Source organism: Notolepis coatsorum, assembly GCF_963971535.1.
Source record: "Notolepis coatsorum genome assembly, chromosome: 1".
In the NCBI taxonomy this organism is placed as follows: Eukaryota; Metazoa; Chordata; class Actinopteri; order Aulopiformes; family Paralepididae; genus Notolepis; species Notolepis coatsorum.
The window spans coordinates 142,659,714-142,673,571 of NC_140165.1; the positions used below are offsets into that span (position 1 = coordinate 142,659,714).

The 13,858-nt window shown below is 44.2% G+C and overlaps 1 protein-coding gene across 2 annotated transcripts in view; it reads right to left on the reverse strand.

Moving 5' to 3' along the window:
- sv2ca (synaptic vesicle glycoprotein 2Ca) overlaps positions 1-13,565 on the reverse strand; it is a 156,401-nt gene extending 142,836 nt beyond the window's left edge. For both annotated transcript variants that reach the window (XM_084334155.1, XM_084334154.1), the window contains exon 1: positions 13,470-13,565. The gene's annotated coding sequence lies outside the window, so the exon portion shown is untranslated. The remainder of the gene's footprint in view (positions 1-13,469) is intronic.
- Between the last annotated feature and the right edge of the window lie 293 nt (positions 13,566-13,858).

Sequence of the window (13,858 nt, forward strand, 5' to 3'; positions counted from 1 at the left end):
TCCCATATACGTCCATATCTCTGGTCCAGCGCTGCTAGAGCCGCGGTGTATGGGGTCGTAGAGGTGGCATAGGCTAGCGCTATATTGTGCGCTCGCGGTACTTTCAGGTGCTTCAGTAATATTGCATACTTGTGGCGTTCATCAGCGACATCCACCATCATTGTCTCTAAGCACATCCGGAGCTCCGTGTACTGTGCTCGATTCTCATAGGTGAAGTCTGGAAACGTCGGCGTGGCAATGTATGACGCCGTGGATGGCTGATACATCGGCGAGCGTTGGGGGAGAGACCTCCTAGGCGAGTCTCCTCTTGCGCCTCTCTGTGGGCTGGTACCGGCAGGGTACCATGGCCCGCTGGTCCAGGTGCTATTCCTCGGGGCTGGTCGTGCGTCGTGCTCACCCGTGAATAGAGTCGGGGGTCTGTAGCGCAGCGCCGCGGGGGTATAGCCTGGGCTGTACTGGACCTCCTGGTCCGGTGGAGTACTGTGCTGTCGTCGGGCTTGGTTCTCCTCCTCTCCCTCTTCTTCTTCTATCAGGTCCTCTAGATCCTGTAGTCGTTTATTTAGCTTCTCCGCAGTGTATGCCGCTCCTTCCTTGTAGCTGGGTCTCGCTTGGACCGGTCTGGGAAGGGGGTCTGCGGGGGGTATAGGCTTGGTCTGTTGGTCAAGTTCAGGGTCGCTTGCTCGGTTAGGAGACGCTGCCCTTGACTGTTGTCTCGACGAGTTCCTTGAACCCCTGGCGGAGGGAGAGGGTGTTGCCTTGAGGATCAGCTGCTCCATTAGTTGCGCTTGTAGCTTGTCGCGCTCGGCTTCGCGCTTGGTGAGATCTGCTTCTCTTTGGGCACTTGCAGCGGCACGCTGGGCGTCGGCCCGGTCTCTTGCCATATTCTCTTCCGTCTGAAGGCGTCTCATCTCCAGGCGTATGCGCTCTTCTTCGCTCCGTTGCTGCGCTTGGAGTTGTTCGCGCTCGATAAGCATCTGTGCTTGGAGTCGATCGCGTTCACCCTGAAGTCGATCGCGTTCACCCTGAAGTCGATCGCGTTCGGTAGAGGCTGTCAGGCTGACGAGAAACGCCTGTTGTAGCATCCTCTCCGCTTCGCTGGGGGAAGACGGTTGTAGAGGTGAGCCGCTCCTGGGTGAGCCGCTCGTTGGGGAGTCCTGGAGCTCTATTTCCTCGGCGCTCTCCTCCTCTTCTTCCGTGCAGAGTTCTCTCTCTGTAGGGTTGTCTTCCTCCCGGGGCTGGTCGGGGACTACTTCTTCGGTATTGGCGGGGGGTAAAGGCATGTCAGCTCCCTCCTGGTCCCCACCGTGAGCTTGGTCAGTTACATTAGAACCCACTAGGGCCTCTGTGGTCGGGGAAACCTGGTCGTTAAGGTCAGACATAATTTTACTTTCTACTTTTACCGCGTTTACCGTTTGTTGAAGGCTAGGTAGTTGACTGACAGCGTAATCCTCTAAGTACTGAGGTGGCTGTCGTCTGCGCTGCGGGCGTTCTACGTTAGGAGGACCGTTTCGTGGAGTGTTCATCATAGGCCATTTCAATATTAATAACACTATATTAATATTACACTAGTTACCCTCCGGCTCGAAGGACCAATTGTAACTGAGGGGTACAATTCCCTGACTGTATTGATAAGTATGGTATTATTAAACCACTACCGCTTGTACTTTAACTTCTGGCCATCCAGTACATGATATAGATATGATGAACACTTTCCCACCTGATGAAACGAAGTCCACACAAATGTATAAATCGAATATTTTATATAGCAAAGGGTATATACAACGTTCACTTAATGACATTTATGATTTGAAATGCACTTGTAAGGCAAATGAGTATTCGTAGGTAAATCAACATTGAATGTCCAATCTCTGGTTACGCAGGGAGCAAGTATACAACCTGGTTCTTTAGGGAACTATAGCGATGGTACTTAAATGATTATAGCTGGATACACTAAAGGGGGGGGGGGGGGTCCCGCTGGTTGTAAGACAGTAGGGGGGGGGTTAGAAGAGCCGCTGGCGGTATCCCATCTGGCCGACGATTTCTTGGGAGAATTCAGAGTGCTGAACACGGTGCCCACAGAACCTCGGTCCACAGATGAATACAGCTGGACCCTCTGGTGGACGGTAGCTGCCGGTCCACAACGAAGAGACGTGAGGCGACCTCACTCGGGGTAGAGCGCCGTCTCACCTGGACTCCTCTCCGGGGGGTAGTTCCAACACTCAGCAGTGTTGGCCGTTATCCATGGAATAATCAAAGCACCCAAAGCATGTAGATAATCCAAGCCGTGGAAGGCTCGCCGTCGTCCGGGTAAAGTAATCCAATGTACAGGTCCACTCGTCCTGGCCCGGAGCTCCTCGGATGCAAGCACCACACGTGGTCTGCCCAGCCTGGTTAAGACTCCAGATAACGTCAGGAACGATGGGGGTACTGCTCACTTTATAACTCTAACCGAACGATGCACCATACATAATAGACTATTATTAACTTAATAGAAATACGTCCAACTCGACGGTATAGTGCCAAACTATGACAATTCAACTATTAATCCACACGATGTCTCAATGCCTATTCTGAGGCCAAGTAGGCCATACTGCACCACACGTGCGTCGTGGGTGAGGCTTCGCGTCTGTTACTAGGTTGGAGGGTAAAGGACTAATGGACTAAAAGAAAGTTCTACTTTACTTGCGCCATATATATATGCGCTGTGAACAAATAGTACCATTCGTATTTCGCCAGACGTATTCCTACGCGGAACCGGGCTTGCCACGACATGTTTGTCGGCACGATTGAACTTGAACCAAGGGGCATGGCTGCTGGCGCCAGGTTCTCGTCCAATGGTAGAATGAAACTATTATGGGCTGTTAGTAGACTAAAGGGATATTCAGTGCATATTGTACAAGGAATATACAGGGGATATCAAACGATATACAAATACTATTAAATATATATCCATAAATAAATATATATATTCGGTTTAATCTGATCCTTCACAACACTGGGTAACAGCACTCTCAAACAAACCTGTCTCCATGTATCTCCATATATCTCCCCCTATCCCTGATACCCAGCTTGGTTCCTTCCTCTTACAACACCCCCCTCCCTCGTGTTAATAGGGGTGCATAGATACCGATACCGGTACTGGATATATGGCCAATAATACCAGGCAATAATAAAAAACAAAAAAGCGTATTGTATTGGAAGGATTTGTTCATAGAAAACTCACTACCAAAAGCCATGTGTGCATATGTCAGAAATCAAAGCAAAGCCGTGTGACACATCTAACAGCTTGTTAGATGTCATGTTAGATGATGGTAAATTTACGATATCATCATCCTACTCTTTTTCACTCCATCTTTAACGCCATCCTCATGGCTCCACCTGTACCTCTTCCATCTCTTCCTCATCCTCATGACTCCACCTGTAACTCTCCCATATCTACCTCATCCTTGTGACTCTACCTGTAACTATTCCACCTCTACCTCATTCAAATTAATCCACCTGTAACTCTTCCATCTCTACCTCATTCAAACGATTCCCACCTGTAACTCTCCCATCTCTACCTCGTGTTGTTCACTTCACATTTAACACCCTCATCTCTACCTCGTACTTTGCACTACTCCTCCTGTAACTGCTCCATTATTTACCTCTTCATTTTCACTCCACCTATAATATTCCAATCTCTACCTCATCATTCTTACTAGATTAAATCCTCATTAGATGTAAACCCTCCACAAACCAAGATGGCCATAACGTGACTGTAATGACCAATTAACAAATGGCTGCTCTGTATATCAGTACTCAGTGGTTTTCTGTAATTGGAGTAGAGAGGGTTAATACCCTCATTGCTGTGACTATCTGAGACGGCTGGAAATACGCCCTGCCCCAGCGATAGCCTCTGTCTCTATGATGGATAGTGGCTCACTTTCTTTCCGCTGCCTTAAAATGCTGGAGAAGAAAAAACTGCAGGTCAAGTATAACTTGGCCTCATATTTCCTCATGCAATAACACTCAAGGCGAACGAGGAGATTAGAGTTATAGAATTCTGACTCTGGAGAAAAAAGTTCTAGAAAACTAAATTATGAAAGTAGAACCATTAATTTACAAAACTGTGTGTGTATGCCTGCTTGGACAACTCATCCTATTTCAACACAATCTAAATGTGGCTTATCACGGATCATTAGCCAAAAGTAGTGATGGAGTCGCTAATGAGTGTTTTGAAAGAAAGAAGTTAAATGCAACATCTTCTTGAATAATTACACCACATTACCTTCTAATCATGGCGACAACCTGATAAAAAGGTAATGAAGCCATTAACAACACTTGAAGGATTTCTGTACACATTGCTATTTGTCTGGGGGGTGTATATCAATATTGAAACTGATCTATGTAGATCAGTAATGTCAGCTGCACACTAGTCACTGAAGACATTGCTAAACAGGAGGTTATAGCAGGGAGTTCTAATCTATTTACCTGCCTATCTACCTAGAGTTTCTGGTTCCTTGACCCACAGCTACAGGAGGAGGCAAACACTTCATATATTTTCATGAGGCCCTGATGGAAAATCAATACCACCTTTGGCTAAAAGCCTTCTGGTTCCTGGACTGGACCAAACATAGCCTCTCACCCTGCGTAAACAAGTTATGATGAAACACAATGAGGGAGGCAGTGTCCTTGCCTTTTCATGTACTTAAACTATTCTCAGCACATTTTTTCAGCTTATTATCATCATCACGTACCAGACTTCTATACGGAAGCAATTTCACAGTCGCTGTCCCCTTGGCCTGCTACGGGAATTATTATTAATATATTCCGTCTCGGTCATGTTTGACTCATTCTGTGTCCTCCCTCTTTCAAAGACAACTGTGTGTGGGCAGAGGGGGGGGGGGTTGGTTAGCTGTTGGCTTGCTCCATCCGCATCAGAAAGACCAGGTCCAATCTCTAAGTGGGCTGAGCCGCACGTAATCCCATCAAAACTGAGAGCTCATGACCTCATCTGGAAGACAGAGCCTCTGCCAGCGTGGGACGTCTTCAGTTAGGAGACTTCATCAGACACTGATGCCATTACTGAGAGTGGAGGGGGGAGGAGATGGGGGGTGGAGGAGGAGGAGGAGAGAGAGGGGGGTAGAGCAGAGAGAGAGTATAGAGAGAGAGAGAGAGAGAGAGAGAGAGAGAGAGAGAGAGAGAGAGAGAGAGAGAGAGAGAGAGAGAGAGAGAGAGAGAGAGAGAGAGAGAGTGAGTGTGTGTGAGAGAGTATAGAGAGACAGAGTAGAGGGAGAGAGAGAGAGAGTAGAGAGAGAGAGCATGGTGTAACATAGGAGTAATTATTAATAATCCAGGGGTTCCAACATGGACTTCCGGGATTCTGAAATCATGGGAGAGAGAGCGGCGGGAGAAAATTAATGAATGTGGATGAGAGCCTTGACATTAAGTGGTTGTAGCTACGGCTGTGGGGGTGCGGGAGACATGATCCAATACTTTTATACGCCTGAGTCTCCTGAACATGGAACGACCAATCCCAATCCCACTTTCTCGACCGAGCTATAGTCGCTTCTCCGCACCTACTCCCGAACTGCGCATGCGCAGATTGAGGAACCTAGACTTGACCACCAAGCCACTTCATCTCATACAAAACGCAGCAGCCTGCCTGATCTCCAACCTACCAAAGTCAGCCCACATTACCACACTTCTTAGAGAGTTTGAATCCACTTCAAGGTCCTTGGCCTGGCATAGACCACCGCAACACTTCCGGGACTGCTGCAGTCATTCTACCAGTCTGTAGTGGCCAGCGTCCTCTTCTATGCTGTGGCATGCTGGGGGGGCTACATCAACTCGAGGGATACCAACAAACTGAACAATCTGGTGAGGAAGGCTAGCTCTGTGGTGGGAGTCAAGCAGTGTTGCGTTGCTCAAGTTTCAAGTTTCAAGTTTCTTTAATAGTTGTCATATAGAAGTACAGAATACTTTCATACAAAATGCTTCTTACTGTTACGCTCCAGAGACTGTGCTAGACAAGATAGTATCAAATAACATAGTATAGCATGTAATTTAGAAGTAGAAAATGAGGTCACAGTGTTCAGTATAGACATATGTACAATGTTCGATGCAGAATAGACGTAACTGAGTTACCATATAATATACAATACTATGCAGTGTACTAATGTACAGTACTATATAGTGCAAAGCAGAAATGGGATGAGGTACAATTTAGGTACAATTTACAGTAAGGTGTACGAGTTGTAGTGCAATCCTTCATCAATAAATATAAAGTGTGGGGAGTGGGTGCTACAGTGTGTTTGTTTAAAGTGAGTGTGTGCTATAAAGTGTGTGGAGTGGGTGCTACAGTGTGTTTGTTTAAAGTGAGTGTGTGCGTGTGCTCATATCAACACTGGTTGCACGCACGCTAATGACGCCACATGCACGCGCGCTCCCAGGCGTGTGCGCTCAGATTGAGGAACCTAGACCTAGTGGGCAATCTATGCATGCGTAGTTCGGGAGTAGGTGCAGGAGTAAGTGACTATAGCTCGGCCGAGAGGGTGTCGATCGACTTGGAATTGGTCTCTCCGTGTTCAGGAGACTCAGGCGTATACAAGTCTATTGGATCATGTCTCCCGCACACCCCCACAGCTGTAGCTACAACCACCTAATGTCAAGGCTCTCATCCACATTCATTAATTTTCTCCCCCCGCTCTCTCTCCCATGATTTCAGAATCCCGGAAGTGTTGCGGTGGTCTATGCCAGGTCAAGGACCTTGAAGTGGATTCAAACTCACTAAGAAGTGTGGTAATGTGGGCTGACTTTGGTAGGTTGGAGATCAGGCAGGCTGCTGCGTTTTGTATGAGATGAAGTGGCTTGGTGGTGGTAGCCAATAAACCAGCTAGTAGTGCATTGCAGTAGTCAAGGCTAGACATGACTGTTGATTGCAGGAGGAGTTGGGTGGCTTCTTTTGTCAGGAAGGGGTGGATCCTTCTGAGGTTGCTCAGGAAGAATCTGCAGGTTCTGGTAGTTGAGGCGATGTGAGCAGAGAAGTTCAGTCGGTAAGGCCTACACCTAGGTTCTTGGAGGTCACAGACGGAGCCACGGCTACATTCTCCACTGTGATGGAAAGGTCGGTCAGCGGGAGGATTCGACCAGCAGGGGAAGTAGCTCCGTTTTGCTTAGGTTCTGCTGCTGACAGAGGAGAGGCCTTTTGCGCTTGCTAAGTGAAGAACCTCTGGGACTGCTATGAGGGCCGTCTCTGTGGAATAAAATTAATACCCAAGGACTGACAGTAAAATAATAAGAGGTGAAGGGAAGAAGTTGTACCATAACAAGGAATAGAATAATGGGAATAACAGATGTTCAATGAACCAAAGCAACACAATACTGTGTTAGAGCACATACTATAGGCTCAGAAGGAGGATGAAAGATAAGATAAGATATTCCTTTATTGATCCCCTTGGGGAAATTCAGGAGATGGATGCTCTCGTGACGGATGGGTGAGTACCAGTGGCGGTTCTAGACCCTTTTTAGGGGTCCTAATGTAATATTAGCCCCCCTAAGATTAAAAAAAATATATATATATATATGTAATTAATTTTTTTTATTTTGTATTCTTGTTTTAGTATTATTATTATTATTACAGACATGGATTGCCGGTAGTAGCCTGTTGACCTCATTGGTTAACTATAAAAAAAATTAAAAATCCAACATTCAACACAAGACGTGGAAGCAGATGTAGCTAGCTACCTACTGTAACTAGTTTACATTTACATTTACATGTAAATCACTAGTTTAGTAATAGTGAATTTGCCAGTGCTGATGGGCAACAAGGCAAGTATGTTGAAACGTTAGCTAGCACTATATAAAATTACTGACTATTCTGACAGAGAACGTTGTCAAATTGGTCATTAGTTCCATGGTTGGTGTAATAATAGTGCCAAAGAACATTAGCTAATGTTAGCTAGCTGATGCTATTTGCTAGTTAGCTATCAAGCTAATGTCAGTTCAGCTAATGTTAGCTAGCCCAGCTAATCTCAAGAGTCAAGTCAAGTCAAGAGTTTTATTTGTCACGGCATACAAGTATACAATGAAATGCGGGGGGTCTTGCCCGCAACGATTGTGCATAATACAATAGTAATATATAATAAGAATCCAATAGATTTTTTTTAATCTGCTTGCTACAAAGGCTTATTGCTGCCACGCAAAAAGGAAAAAAAGATGTTGTGGCCTCAAAATAGTATTTTGTTACCTCAAAATGTATTTTGTTACCTCAAAATGTATTTAGTTACCTCAAATTAATCAATTTGGGGCCTCAAAATAATATTTTGTGGGTTCAAAATAGAAAAATATTTTGTGGCCTCAAAATAGTTACCTCAAGTATTTTGTTCCCTCAAATTAATCAATTTGAGGCCTCAAAATAATATTTTGTTCCCTCATGATTTGAACAAACCTTCACTCACTGGAAATGTCTTTTTCCCATAGATGGATATACGAAAATGTCAGTCTCTCTCTCCCTCTCTTTCTCTCCCTCTCTCTCTCTCTCGAACGCAGTGAGCGCTCCGTAATATGATCATGATCATTATGATCGACTGGAATAAAAAATTATAATAATAGGTTTACTAAGTTTACACACTGTAGTTGTCTCCTTAATACTGTAGTTGTTCATTAATGTTACCTAAATGTCATAAGTGAATTGTATAGAAACAACTCACCAAAATTTACTATTGCACAACTGATTTGACAAAAAATATCCTTTGATATTTGATAATGCTAGATATATCATTCAGCTTTTCTTTAATTTGACCACAACGCAATACAAAGCTGGAATGATGAATGAATGAATGAATGAATGAATGAATGAATGAATGAATGAATTATTTTATTTCGAATGTTTACAAATACAAATAAATAAACATAAACAAATAATTTATAGAGCAACCTACCCCTAATTCAAAAACAAATTCAAAAAAGTTAAAGTTTTTTTGGAATGATAACCCTTAAGAGAATAAATTGTCAAACATAATAAAATAAATGTTATCAGGCTGTCAAGTAGAGCTCAGCAATATGGCCAAAATATAATATCACAATATTTTCTTAGTTAATTTGTTGTTGTTTTTTGTTCTTATGCCAATATGTTGTAATACAATTGCCATGGTGCCATTTCATTCAAAATGGTCTAGTTTATTTTGTTTGCATAATTCAGCAAGGAGGAAATAAGAAAATACATCATCTTTTAAATAGGCAGAAATAACACATTTGTACTACATGCAAAAGTCAACATGGTTTTGCCCCAAGACTTCATGGGATTAGCATAAATTTGGCATATCAGTAAAGGGGAGACTCCTGGGTATCCATAGAACTCATTTACATTCAGATATCCTGCATGTAAGCATTATTTAGTCTCCTTCCCAGCAGGCTAGCATAACTTGGAACCTATGGATTATCAAGGTTGTCTAGTTTCATATAATGCCACTATCTTTGCACTAGCTTTAAAAATGTGCACACTAGAGTGTATGGTCTTTTATATATCATGAAAGATACTAAGATACTGGTTGTAATATATCCATACAGTATGATGGGGGGAAACTGTCACAATACTATACTGTATCGCTACTGTTAGTGTTCACCAGCCCCACAGTACCTTCCTATCTCATCTCATCTCTTGTCATTATTCAAAGCTCCACTGCTACAGAGGCACATTTCAGAAGCGTAGATGATTGTAAGCGAGCAGCCTCAAGTGAAGGTTCATGGTTACTTCTTACATATTCATACTGTGCCCCAACTGCAGCATGTTGACTTCCACTTGCATGCATGTAGGAGCTAGAATCATGAATATGAATATTCAATCAATCTCCACACAGCTATGATACCCCTCCACAATCAGTGTAAGTCATAAGTATTGTGTCCTCTATTGCCATCTCTGTGCAAGTGAATGATGTTGCTTTCCAATAACATCTGTAAAAAGAACCTTCTTTTCGCATATCTGGTAGCAAAAAACACTGAATTTAGAAATTATGGGTGTAACGATACAAAGGTTTGGATCGATACATCGATTCAAAAGGCAAAAATCCAGTTAACTTGATGCAATGCACGTTATAAATGCTACATTTTTTCATAATTTTTTTTTTCAGATTCAAAGTATGGTGCTTTAGGGACTTCGTTGTTCAAGTGTTAAGTAGAGCTTTATGACCTAATTTTGGTTTGTATGTGTCTGTGACTTGACAACATTTTATCATAGAAAACATTGTGTTGAATCTATGAGATTCAAGAATCATATCACGCAATGGTAAAGCCTGAGGTTTACACCCCTACTAGAGATGTAGAAAGATTATAACTATGCTCAACTGAACCATGCATCCCTAAAATGTGTCTTTCAATTTACAGAATGTCACATTTCTTGAAGTAAAGAAAGGAACAAAACCACATGTGGGAGCTTGAGGCACAAGTCATAGCCTTCCCCTACACTCATCCTCATCTACAGGGTGCAGTATGGTTTTTCCCCTCTCCCCCTGAAGTCACTATAGTGTCTGTTTGATCTCTGTGTGGTGGACATATGGCCCCCAACCATGCCAGCCCTCACTGCAGAGGCAACACAATGCTAACATTATAGGAGACAATAAGCATAGCATGATACCACCAGTACTGGATACATCTCTTACACTAGTGATGCAATCAATGAAGCATGTCAATTAGGAAAGTGATGTTGTATAGTTTTTTAGTCTGATTTGTACAATTTGTAGCAGAACATAAATTGCATATCCTGAATGTGTGATCATGTGCAGTTTAATGAGTGGCCTATAGCATGGCACTAAATCTGCTGAGGTCGGGGGTTCAATTCCCTCTGGGGTCTCCCATTCTAAAAATGCATGGACTTGTGGTGCTGTAAGGCACTTTGGATAACACTCCTCTTCCTGAGGAGACTCATGTCCTTCAATGTTTGCAATAGACTGCTGCAGTCATTCTACCAGTCTGTAGTGGCCAGCGTCCTCTTCTATGCTGTGGCATGCTGGGGGGGCTACATCAACTCGAGGGATACCAACAAACTGAACAATCTGGTGAGGAAGGCTAGCTCCGTGGTGGGAGTCAAGCAGTGTTGCGTTGCTCATATCAACACTGGTTGCACGCACGCTAATGACGCCACATGCACGCGCGCTCCCAGGCGTGTGCGCTCGCTCCCGCGCATGCGCATAAATGTTCCCTCGCATAAGGACAGACTAAAGACAGTGCCTAATTGCCTCTACGAATGGAATGTAACACCTGACGACCGGCACTATTGATATGCAAAGTAGCCAGATGGGTACTGCGAGTTGGCGCATCAGTCGAGTGCAGCGCATTCCTGTGTGCACGCGCGTGCACATCCGTGCCGTGCGTGTGCGTGCACGCGCTTCTGCTCACAAAACTTTAGTTGCACGGAGTGCAACCCCGTCCCATGAGCAACGCATCACTGGAGTCAAGCTGGTCAGACTAGAGGTGATGGCAGAGAGGGGGATGAGAAGGAAGCTGGCTGCTATCCTGGAGAATCCCTCCCACCCCCTCTACGACGAGCTAGTCAAGATGAGAAGCACGTTCAGTCACAGACTCATACCCCCCCCGACACTCAACTAAACGCCTCGGCCAGTCCTTGATACCAGCGGCCATCAGGCTCCACAACAGTGGGCAGGGACTGCTGCCAGACACCAAACTACTAGGAACCTAAAAGGACAATATACAGTTTATGCATACCGCACCTTATGTGAAAACTTATTTAGTTTTTTCAGACTATATATATTAGATTAGATTTAGATTATTGGATTAGATTATATATTGTAACCACTTATTGTAGGGCAAATATAACTGAGAGGGCATACATACCCTCATCTCGCACCTTGTTGCCCATTATGCACATGTCCAGAGTTAATTATGTTATGTTAATTATATTGATTTGTTATATTGTTTACACTGCTTTTTACTACCTGTACCTCCCCTCCCCCATGCTGCTATGATGCCTGAATTTCCCCAAAGGGATCAATAAAAGAATATCTTATCTTATCTTATAAAAGCACCCACCTCATGGCATCACTGTCACATTGTGTATGCGGCTGGTGAAATATATGACAGCTAAATTGTGTACTACAGTAGTCGACAGCCACACAAATAGAGATGCCAATGAAACAACAGGTCGGCTGAATGATGTCCTCTAAATGCTACATGACTGTGGCAAAGTCAGTGGACAATAGCATTACTTTCCGAAGCTTACGTAAAGACATTACGTTTGACTCATCCCTGATGTAAAATTGATTTAGGCTCTCTCTCTCTCTAAATTGTCCATTTGCGACGCAGGATCTCTTCCAGTGCTGACACGCTTGTGTTTATTTGGAGGCCCTCACTTTTACTGCATTGTCATTTGGGATGTCCAGGATGTAGTAATTATGTTCATGTAGAAAAGGTTTAGCAACGGCATAAGCCAATTGATGTAGTGGAAAAGCATTGGGCCCTATTATTGGATGTGGAGGAGGGGCTTTCTGAATACCAATGGTAACCTATACATTAATTGTACTATGTGACCTGTACCTGACCCCCTATGTCTTCTACTATGCACCTCCCCTCCTCTCTCCCCCATGCTGCTATGATGCCTGAATTTCCCCAAAGGGGTCAATAAAGGAATATCTTATCTAACCTCGGGCTACCCAGTAAGATATTACAAAGACAAGTGACTATAGTGAGCCAAATGATGACACCCACAAGTTCTAGACCACATCACTTCTGACCTTGTTGATAAGAGCGAACTTTAATGTTGCCAAGCAAAAAACTACTAGTGGGCTGCGGTTTATCTGACTACAGTACAAAGCACTTTGCAAGGGATTTCCAGTCCATTGGCTGCGCGCCTATCAATCGCTCGCTGCCTCTTGAGGTGCAATTCACGGATGAGTCAGTGTGTTCCTCCTACCGCAGACTCACGCTCTTTTGGGCGGTAATGCAGAGTGCTTTAATCGCACCGGGCAGGTGGCTGCTGCATCATTGTTCCACAAGGCTTGTTGTTCCACAAAACTCTGTTCATGCAGGGACTCCGAAAGATGGAAGGCGATATTAAACAAGTAAAGATGGGGATACGTGAATCTACTACTCCGGAGCGCATGCATGCCCATGGGGTTTTGCCATAATGAGAACATGATTGTGCCAATTGCTCTACTTTTGCCGTATGCATATCGAGGTAGGAATACTTTCTTTCCCTGGTTCATTCTAAACTAAATTGTGGGCCTAGAAACCATTCCAACTTTAAACGAATGACACTGCTCACACGTATACATAATTAATGAGGTGTCCCTGCCAGGGATCCCCGTTGTTGCCCGAGGAATACATTTTTGAAAACCTGCAAGAAAATCACAATATAAAATAGTCTCCTACAGATGATTGCAAACACGAATACGTAACAAAACACTCGCATTTTCCGAATCAAAAGTCTTACGCAGTCAGCATGTTTCCTGCTCAAGAAAAAGTAACAATTAACTTACCGTTATTTAGGAGAGATGTCGAGTGAATTGGGCTGATGGTTACCCATTGCATGAGACTCCGTTTTCGCTGTATGAATATAAATCTGCCGGTATCCCACTCCACTGTAGAAGAGGTAATTGCCGGTGGTAGGCAATGTTTTTTCGATGCAGTCCTCTCTCTGCGGTACTTCAGGGAGAGGGGGCGAGAGAGAGAGAGAGAGAGAGAGAGAGAGAGAGAGAGAGAGAGAGGGGGGGGGGGAGGGAGAGAGGGAGAGAGAGAGAGAGAGAATGCTAGTGCAATCAATGATTGTATTTCATTGAGTGATGCGGGCAATTCCGTCTAATGGAACAATCTAGTTAGGATGCTGAATAACGTGAAATACTGCGACGTGTATAATACCATGGCGAGC